The sequence below is a fragment of the Mus pahari genome, chromosome 7 (assembly GCF_900095145.1).
Source record: "Mus pahari chromosome 7, PAHARI_EIJ_v1.1, whole genome shotgun sequence".
Classification (NCBI taxonomy): domain Eukaryota; kingdom Metazoa; phylum Chordata; class Mammalia; order Rodentia; family Muridae; genus Mus; species Mus pahari.
The window spans coordinates 67,533,678-67,544,116 of record NC_034596.1 but is presented as its reverse complement, the minus strand read 5'-3'; the positions used below and the strand labels follow the sequence as shown (position 1 = coordinate 67,544,116).

The following is a 10,439-nucleotide window of genomic DNA, read 5'->3' as shown; positions in this document are numbered from 1 at the left end:
AGTTATCACAGAAAAAGGAGCTTCAGTTGGGGAAATGCTTCCATGAGATCCAGCTGTAAGGCATTCTTCTCAATTAGTGATCAAGGGGGGAGGTTCCCCTTGTGGGTGGGACCATCTCTGGGCTGGTAGTCTTGGGTTCTATAAGAAAGCAGGTTGAACAAGTCAGGGAAGCAAGCCAGTAAAGAACATTCCTCTATGACTCCTGCTTCCTGACCTGCTTGAGTTCCAGTCCTGGCTTTCTTTGGTGATGAACAGCAATGTGGGAGTGTAAGCCGAATAAGCCCTTTCCTCCCCAACTTGCTTCTTGGTCATGATGTTTGTGCAGGAATAGAAACCCTGACTAAGACAAACCCTTTCTGACTGCATTTGTGAGCCGCCATGTACTCTCGAACATTTCATCAGCCCTGGCAGCTTGTTGGATGACCGTTGTTCCTACTTTACAAACAAGTATGCATGTGTGTATATACATACACTAGTACACATACACACATAGATTGATATTTCAGTCACCAGGGTAGGAACAAGCTAGCCTGGACTTACAGCATTCTCTAGACGCCAGGTCCCATCGTCACCTCAGGAATCTCGTCCTCTCAACCAGTCCCTCCTGTGGTATCCTCAGCCTTCCTGGCCCACCAGATCCCCTCACGAGTGCTCCAGGCACATTCTGTCTCTCGCATGAGAGGGGGAACAGGTTTCCCATCTATCTTAGTTACTTTGATTTTGGTTCGATAAGACACCATGGCCAACACAACTTATAAAAGGAAGAGTTTAATGTGGGGTTCATGGTTCCAGAGGGTTAGAACCCATGACCATCCTGGGGAATGTGGCAGTAAGTAGGCATGGTGCTGAAGCAGAAGTTGGGAAAGAGCTTGTACCCTAATTCACCAATAGGAAACAGAGATAGCTTACTGGGGGGTGGCTGTAGGCTTTTGAAATTTTAAGGCCCATTCCCAGTGACATACTTCCTTCCACAAGGCCATATCTACTAATCCTTCCCAAATATTTCCACCAGCTGGAAACCAAATATTCAAACTTATGAACCTATGGAAACTATTCTCATTCAAATGGGTGCACTATCTTCTCTCTCTCTCTCTCTCTCTCTCTCTCTCTCTCTCTCTCTCTCTCTCTCTCTCTCTCTCTCCTCTCTTTTTCCTTTCTCTCATCCAACAAATTCATCAAAAGAATTGTCTATCATTTTATAGTTGATCAAATTCATAATCTACAGGTTTAGGGACACAAGAAAGTCATTTTTCTGCAACTCAATGTTTTCTCTAATTCTTTATTCTGCCTGAAAGAGTAGTTCAGATGTCAGCATAGGGAGTTCAATGTCAAGACCTGGTAGACATCATTCCCCATTGGTCATCCATCCACACTGGTGTCTTGGGCATCCGTCACTCTGTCTCTGGCCTTTCCATCATAGTGGCTGCATAGTCATCCCCACTTCAGCCCCGAATTCTGTTGTTTTGACATAAGGACATAACAGAAGATGGGATATTGTCTTAGTTAGGGTTTTGTTGCTGTAAACAGACACCATGGCCAAGGCAAGTCTTATAAAGGACAACATTTATTTGGGACTGGCTTACAGGTTCAGAGGTTCAGTCCATTATCAGCAAGGTGGGAGCATGGCAGCGTCCAGGCAGACATGGTGCTGGAGAAGGAGCTGAGAGTTCTACATCTTCATCTGAAGGCTGCTAGTACAAGACTAATTTCCAGCGAGCTAGGAAGAGGGTCTTTAAGCACACACCCACAGTGACATGCATACTTCAACAGGGCCACACCTTCTATGAGTGCCATTCCCTAGGCTGAACATATACAAACTATCACAGATGTTAATTACAGAAAGCTTACTGAAATGAGAGAAAAATATTGAATTATGTCCCAACATTTCCCTGCTGTCAGAGCAGCTTAACAGACATTCTGCCTACCCCAGATAGAAATGTCTACGAGTGCATAGCTCTCAGATCTCCCAGCTCCTGGAATTACTATGTTAATTACTATGATAATTTCCAGGAAAGGGAATACCAGGAGCTGTTTCATGCTATCCAATGAACCAAATTTCTGGTGAATGCAGCCACAAAGTTAGTTCTCCTCTTCTACCTCCAAGCTCACAGGGCAGATGTTTTACCTCAGTCGCGCTATGGCAAATAGTCAGGTAGGCTGGAGACTGCTTTTACTATGCAGATGTTTAAGTAAGGTTTCCCTGTAGAGAGAGCAAGCTACTGCTCTGCCTGCCCTAGCTTCAGCACCATGGAGCAGAGAGCTTATCCAGGGAGAAAGTCAGGCTTTCTACACAGAGCCCTGAAGGTCTCTTTGAAGGAATTACCATTATTAGAGGCAGAATGAAGGCAGGTAGTTTAAGTCTAAGGGCATTCTTAAAACCAATGAGCTTTGAGGTAAACCAAAAGCTTCCTCAAAGATAAATCACTGGCCGGCAAAGTTATCAGAGAACTAGGGGCAAGGGTGCATAAGAAGAGCCCTCCTGGGGGCTACCCCAGTTGGTTAGAGCAATCACCTCATGACCGGTCACAAGTAAACTTCTGTGCATTCAGATTGTTGGAGCCATTTGTGCCTCAAAACCAAAACAAAATGATAACACTAGAGCAATTATTAAAGTCAGTGACACTGAGTCATTAGGTGTGATCAGGTAAAGGGACAGAGATCCTTACCAAGACCTCTGTCACCTAGGGGACTGGGCACACTCAAGGCTGTGCTGAGGAATATTAGCTGAGGCTTCACACAGCAGGGCAAAAAGCCTGTGTCCAGCAGTCTAGAGCGTTACTAAATAAACTGGCAAGCAGCGATGAGCCCTGGGTAAGTGTGGCCAGAGCCTGTGCTCAGAGCTGCTGCGGGATTTTTCCCAGGATTCAAACGACTCTTGCTTCCTGACTGTGTCTAAATGTCCTACTTTCAAACACAATAGATGCACCATGAGAAAGTCACAAAACCAAAAATGTATAAAGCATACCTGGGATTGGAGAACGACAGAAACGTCCTATGAAGGGACTGGATACCTTCAGTGTAGCCATCAAAAATATGTTCAAAAAATTAGTTTTTTGTATTGTTTGGTTTCTTTAAAACCTGGGCTTAGACTGGGCATGGTGGTGCATGCTTTTGATCCCAACACTCAGAAGGCAGAGGCAGGCTCCGGGTTTGAGGCCAGGTCTGGTCTACAGAGTGAATTCCAGACCAACCTCCCGTCCTCAGTCCCCTTAGGCAAAGATTTTTACTAATTTTTATTTATTTATGCAGTCAAAGGTAATATTTCTTTAATCATTTCGCTTCAGTACATAAAAGCTTGTCAATTATACTGTCCTGTGCATTGCTCCTGTTCAATTAACAGATGATCTTGACAGTTAGTTGTTCCCTAGGATGGTCTGAAAGTTCCCGTGTGAGTTTGTTGTTTTAGTTTTTTTTTTCTTTTTTCTTTTTAATGTCCAAACAGTGTTCTGGGTCTTTTAGGACATGGCTGTTACTCCGATGGTGGGAGGCTCGTTCACCAGAAGCACATGTTTGAGGTGCTCTCTGCCCTGCTGGAACTCCCACGTACTCTGCAGCTGTCTATCTGTCAGCCTTCAGCCTTTCCCTGGTCTTGTGACTTGTTCTAGTCACGAGCAGCTTCTATGCCTAGGCTCATGGGAAACTCCCATGAAGAAGTGTGTTTCCCCCTTTCTCTTTGAGTCTCTGGTTTACACCCCCCAGTAGCTCGGGCTGCCCAAGAGAACATGCCACACTTCTTTTTCCGTTTTTCCCTTTCCACAATCCTCTTGCACCGCTCTCCATGCTCTCTTTGTGCCCTTTCCCCCTCCACAAATAGTGCCCCTTCTACTTTCATGTCATGTACGTATGATACTGTCTTATCTAGAGTATTTATGTGGGAGAAAACCTAACCATTGTCATTCTGAGTCTGTCTTATCTCCCTTAACATGACTTGCAGCTTCATCCATAAAATTGCAAAATATATAATTTTAGTCTATGTCCCTGAGTAAAACTCCACTGAGTAGAGGTACCATATTTTATCCATTCACCTGTTAATAGGCATCTCCACTGGTTCTATCTCTTGGCTGTTGTGACTAACATAATAAACATGGATTTGTAAGTGCCTCTTTAGAATCCTGACTTAGATTCCTTCACGTAAATACCAGAGCGTGGTGCAGCTGGGTCATAGTTGTTCCATTTTTAGTTTTCTGAAGAACACGCCATAGTGAGTAGCTGAACTAGTTTCCATTGCGACCAGTAGTGTTTGATGGTTTCTTTCTCCCTGAATTCTTGACAGCATTTGCCACTGGCTTGCTTCTTTTCTAATAGAAAAGAGTTTTTATATACTGTATTCTGATCATGACTTCCCCTCCCCCATCTCCGGATAGATCTTTCTCACCTCCCCTTCCATCCAACCCTGGACCACCAATCTCTCCATTTAGGGAATAAACAGGCAAGTAAACCATGCAATAAAGCAGAACTAAAAGAAGAAAGTACAAGAAACAAAACAATATGGAGCAAAAACTATACAAAACTACCACTGAGATTTTGTTTTATGATGGCCATCTACTGCTGGGCATGGGACTTATTCTTACGTGTGGTTTAAATGCCAGTGAGCATCCTTTGGAGAAAATTGATTTTTCCTTGGCAATTGGTTGTTAGTGGAAACAGCTCCTTGGTTGGGGATGGGAGCGCATGCCCCCTTCCCCTCCTCTGCACTGGGACTCTACCTGGCTTTAGTTTAACCTGTGCAAGGCCTGTGCTTGCTGCCACAGCCTCTCTGAGAGTTTGTATGTGTTTCAGTTCTGTGGTGTCTGAAAGACACTGTTTCCTCCGGGTCCTCCATCCCCTCTGGCTCTTACTATCTGCTTCTTCTTCTGCACAGCTCCCCGAGACCTGAAGTTTGATGATGTCATTCCACTTGGGACTGAGCGTTCCAAGGACTCTTACTCTTTGCACGTTGTCCAGTCCTGGGTCTCTGTATTAGTTCCCATCTACTCTGATGATGTCTCAGTGAGACACAGATCTACGGGTACCGCAAAATCATTAGGAGTAATTTTATTGCTATATTGCTTTAGCAAAACAATAGTATTTGGGTTTCTGCTAGGTGCATGGCCTATCTAGCTCCATGTTCTTGACCACCCAAGCAGTGTCAGGGATGGGTCCCATCTCATGGAGTGATCCCTTAAATCCAATCAGATAGCAGTTGGTTGCTCCTACAAGTTTTGGGCCATCTTTGCACTGTTATACCTTGCAAGCAGGTGAGCTTCGTAAATCAGAGAGTGTGGGGATTTGAATGGGAAAGACCTCCATAGGTTCCTAGATTCAAATGCTTGGCCACCAGGGAGTAGCATTTTTTGAAAGGATTAGGAGGTGTGGCCTCATTGAAGGAAGTATGTAATTAGGAGTGGATTTTGAGGTTTCAAAAACCACATTCCAAGTCCAGAGTCTCTCTCTTCCTGCCGTCTGAAGACTCTGGATGTAGAACCCTCACCTTCTTCTCTAGCACCTGTGTATCACCATGCTCCCCACCATGATGAAACTGTAAGCCAGCCCCAATCCAGTGCTTTCTTTGCTGAGTTGCTTCATCACGGTGTCTCTTCACAGCCACAGATCACTGACTAAGAAGGGTTTGTAGCTGAGTTTGTGTTCACCTTTCTCCTCTGTTAGTGCGCAGAGTACTTTCCGCTGCCTTGAGTGCTAGTCAGAAAGCGCCAGCTCTTTTTTTTTTTTTTTTTTTTTTTTTTTTCCAAAATATATTTTTAAATTCTTTGTCAAAAATCAGGAGTTCAGACCAGGCGTGGTGGCGCACGCCTTTAATCCCAGCACTCGGGAGGCAGAGGCAGGCAAATTTCTGAGTTCGAGGCCAGCCTGGTCTACAAAGTGAGTTCCAGGACAGCCAGGTCTATACAGAGAAACCCTGTCTCGAAAAACCAAAAAAAAAAAAAAAAATCAGGCGTTCATAGGTATGTGGACTTAAGTCTGGGTTTTTTATTCCGTTGATCAATGTGTTTGTTTTTACAAATAGCTCTGCAGTTGAACTTGAAATCTAGGGTGGTGATACCTCCAGAAGTTTTTTTATTATTAAGGATTATGTTTTTCTATCCTGGGTTTTGGGGCTTCTACACAGGATAAAAATTGTCCTATCAATTTCTGGGAAGAATTATATTGGAATTTCGATGGTATTACATTGGCTCTTTAAATTTCTTTTGGTAGGATAACCACTTTTCAGTATGTTACTCCCACCAATTTATAAGCACGAGGGTTCTTACTATCTAATGATATCTTCTTCAATTTTTTTCTTCAGTGTCTTAACGTTTTACTTAAACAAGCCTTTCATGTTTGGTTAGAGTTCTGAGGATATGTATTTTTCTCTTTTTTTTTCTTTTTCCTTTCTTTTTTATTTTTTGAGGCCACTGTGAAAGGTGTTTCCCTTTGTTAGTCTGTTTGTCAGTTTTATATCAGAAGGCTACAGATATTTTTGTATATTAATGGTGTTCCCTGGTACTTTACCAAATAACTTTACCAACTGTAGAAGTTTCCTGGTGGAATTTTTATGGTTTTTAATGTATAAAATCAAATCACCTACAAATTAGGGTACTTTGACTTCTTCCTTTCCTATCCGTATCCCCTTGATGTCCTTCAGTTGTCTTATTGCTCTTGCTAAGATTCCAAGTACTACACTGAAGAGACATAAAGAGAGTGGACATTCTTGTATTGTCTCCGATGTTAGTGAAAATGCCTTGAGTTTATCTGCATTTACATGGATGTTGATCGTGCACATATTGTATATTGTATATTGTATATCACCTTTGTCATGTTGAAGTTTGTCCCTTGTATCCCTAGTCTCCCCAAGACATTTATTGTTGTGTACTGAGTCTGCGGGAAACCCAGAGGAGACCAAGAATTTTGAAGTCTGCTGCAACTCAAAAGAGTCTTTTTATTGTTTCAAGTTTGAATTCGGATTGTCTGCCTCTCACTCACTGCGTGAATGCTGGCAAGCAACCCTGAGTCCAGAAAACACTGGGTTTATATACAGCATAGTTAGGAATCCCGTGAGTGTTCACAGGAAAGGGGAGCAGAGGGCTGTAGTCACTTGGTGGAAGGGCACTGAAGCAGGAGAGGGGGTTAATGGGTGTCTGTTCAGGGACTAATTTTATGGCCAGTCGTAACTGGCTGTGACATGACCCCGATTACCTTTTCTCCATGATTTAAACGTGAGGCCCTAATCTCCCTTGAGCTTGTTATTTCTCTAAGGTCTCAAGGACAGGTACCTGGAGAGTTCTGCATCTTATCAGGAGGACAGGGGGTAGGGGAATATGTCTTCTCCAGCTGTCTCCTCAGAATGTCCTCATTAAGGGGGAGTTTTATGGGTAGTGCCATTCTAACACTAGGGGAGCGGCCAGGAGAGGGGGAGGGAGGACAGGCTTGCTGCAGGAGGACACAGCACAGAAGCCACCTGTCTGCTATGGTGCTTGCCTGGTGCTGGAGGGAGGATGGGAGCTTCTAGGGGGTGTGGGGGTGGGGGTGGGAAGCGGGGAACGCAGAGGCAAACTGTTTGTACACAACACTGAAGTCTCTCTAGCATCAGTAATCCAGGAGTTGCGTTATCATTAAGGGATGTCGGGTTTTATCAAAGGCCTCTTTTCCAGCTAATGAGATAAACATGTATGTTTTGTCTTTAAGTCTGTTTATATAGTGGATTGTGTTTTTTTTATTTATATATGTTGGAACTTCCCTGCATCTCTGGGATGAATCCTACTTGATTATGATAAATAATCTTTTTGAACTGTTCTTGTATGTGGTTTGAAAATATTNTATTGAGNATTTTTGCATCTATGTTCNTAAAGAAAATTGGTTGGTAAGTGTGATGGTTTGTATGTTCTTGGACCAGGGAGTGGCACCATTTGGAGATATGGCCTTGTTGGAATAGGTGTGACCTGGTTGGAGTAGGTGTGTGTGTCACTGTGGGTGTGAGCTTAAGATCCTCATCCTAGTTGCCTGGAAGTCAGTCTTCCACTAGCAGCCTTTAGATGAAGATGTAGAACTCTCCGAGCTGCCTGTGACATGCCTGCCCGGATGCTGCCATGCTCCCACCTTGATGATAATGGACTGAAACTCTGAACCTGTAAGCCAGCCCCAATTAAATGTTGTTTTTTTATAAGACTTGCCTTGGTCATGGTGTCTGTTCATAGCAGTAAAACCCTAACTAAGACAGTAAGTTTCTTTCTTTATTGGGTTTTCATGTGGTTTTATGTAGCAGGGAAATTGTAACCTCATAATATTGGGGTTAATTCTTCTTTGAAAATCTGACAGGATTCTGCACTGAATCAATCTGACCTTGGGCTTTTTTTATTTTTATTTTTTCATTTTTTTGAGAGATTTTAAATACTGCTTCTATTTCACTTTGGATAATAGTGAAAGACCAGGAAAAATTCAGACGCCCTAGCACCAAGAATGTAGGTTAGCCAGTTCAGTGACCCTATTCCAGGAACTGGCCGACCACAAAAGTTAGATTAAAATCTTGTGAACAATCTTGAGAATCGGGGAGTTTCTCCTTGTGATTTTTAGTACCCCCTTCTGATTTTTCACTGGTATTTTCGGCACTTTCTAATAATGCCCTCCCTACCTCCTTGGGTTGTGGTTTTTTCCTTTAAATACCCCCTTTCCCAGCTACTCGGGGTCCACAGTCCTCTACCCCTGTGTGGTGTACGACTGTGGGGCCCAGAGCATGCCTGGAATAAAAGGTCCTCTTGCAGTTTGCATCAAGGCAGTTTCTTGTGAGTGATTTGGGGTGTTGCCTCTCCTGAGTCAGAACATGGAGGAGTCCTCACTTTTGGGGTCTTTCTTTTTTTTTTTTCCTTTCTTTTTTTTAAAAAAAAAAATCAGAAAGTGTGTTTAATTAACTGACAAGAGAGAGATGGTCCAAGAATGGCAGGCAGTCTGTGGCGTGAGAATTAGAAGCGAGGGGCCCCATAATCATCTGGCATCTGCTCGATGTTGTATCTGTGGTTAGAAATGTACATGATAGGGACTCCAGGGATCTTCCGGATTCTTCGTTTGAGGTCACGGTCAACTGTGGCCACAATGTAACACTTGTGCTGAGTTACTCTCTGTACCAAGCAGTCGTCAGCGTAGGTTCCTTTGTGTGTGCACGGCAATCAGTCAAACCGTGGATCCTTGGCGATTCTTAGTGCTACACGATACTTCTGTCCCAATTTCTCAATTTCAGCCATTACACAATCAGTTATACAAGGGATACACTTGGCATACAGACAGACAGTCCATCATTGACTGCACTAAGTCCAGTTTGGCCTTAATGGAAAAGTTGGTGAAGTTGGTATCGACAAGTATGTGGTAAGGTGGACCCAGCTGTGTATTATACTGGAAGAACAAGCAGGAAGGATGCTGGGGGACTTCTCTTTCCTTCAGGGAGCTCAAATCTTTCTTCTCTTTCTTCTTAGGCTTCAACCTATCTTTTTCTTTAAGTCGCTCGTCTCTAAGACTAAGCATTCGATTCATAGCCGCATATTTCCTTGTTTTCTTTTGCTTCCCCATGTTCACGCCGCACTCCTGTTTCTTCTGGAATTGCTCACAGCGCCTTTTGGAGGTCTTTCAATAGTTTAAATTGCTTATCTGATCTTGATTTAACCTTGGACAGTTGTATATGTCAAGGAATATATCCATTTCTTTCAGGTTTTTCAGTTCAGTAAAGAATAGATTTTTAAAGTATGTCATTTTGACTCTCTGGATTTCCTTGGTGTCTGTTGTGATGTTCTTCTGTTCATCTCTAATTTTATTAATTTGGATCTTCTCTTTAACTTGAAAGATACTTTTACTTTGGCTTATGATTTATCAATCTTATTGATTTTCTCAAAGAATTAACTCCTCGTTTCATTGATTCTTTGTAAGTTTTTGATTTTATTTTATTGATTTCAGTCCTGAATTTTACTATTTGTTGCTACCTACTTACTCCTTTCAAGTATTCTCTTCTTTTTGTTTTAGAGATTTCAGTATGCTGTTAAGTTATTAATATGAGCTCTTTCCCTGTTTCTTATGTAGGCACTTAGTAGTTTGAACTTGCCTCTTAGAACTGCCTTCATGCCGGGCAGTGGTGGTATATGCCTTTAATCCCAGCACTTGGGAGGCAGAGGCAGGGGGATTTCTGAGTTCCAGGACAGTCAAGGCTATACAAGAGAAACTCTGTCTCGAAAAACCAAAAAAAAAAAAAAAAAAAAAAAAGAACTGCCTTCATTATGTCCCATATGTTTGCATATGCTGTGTTTTCATTTAATTCCCCAATGCTTTTATCATCTTAATTTGTCTTGAACCATTTCTCATTCAGTAGTGAGTTGTTCTATTTCCATGAGTTTGTGGACTTTCTGTTATTGTTGATATCCAGCTTTAATCTATGGTGGACAGATAGGATATAGGGTGTTATTTAAATTTTCTTATATCGGTTG

At 42.6% G+C, this 10,439-nt stretch overlaps 1 pseudogene; it reads right to left on the bottom strand.

Moving 5' to 3' along the window:
* Nucleotides 1-8,932: 8,932 nt before the first annotated feature.
* LOC110324863 lies at nt 8,933-9,552 on the bottom strand (annotated as a pseudogene).
* Between the last annotated feature and the right edge of the window lie 887 nt (nt 9,553-10,439).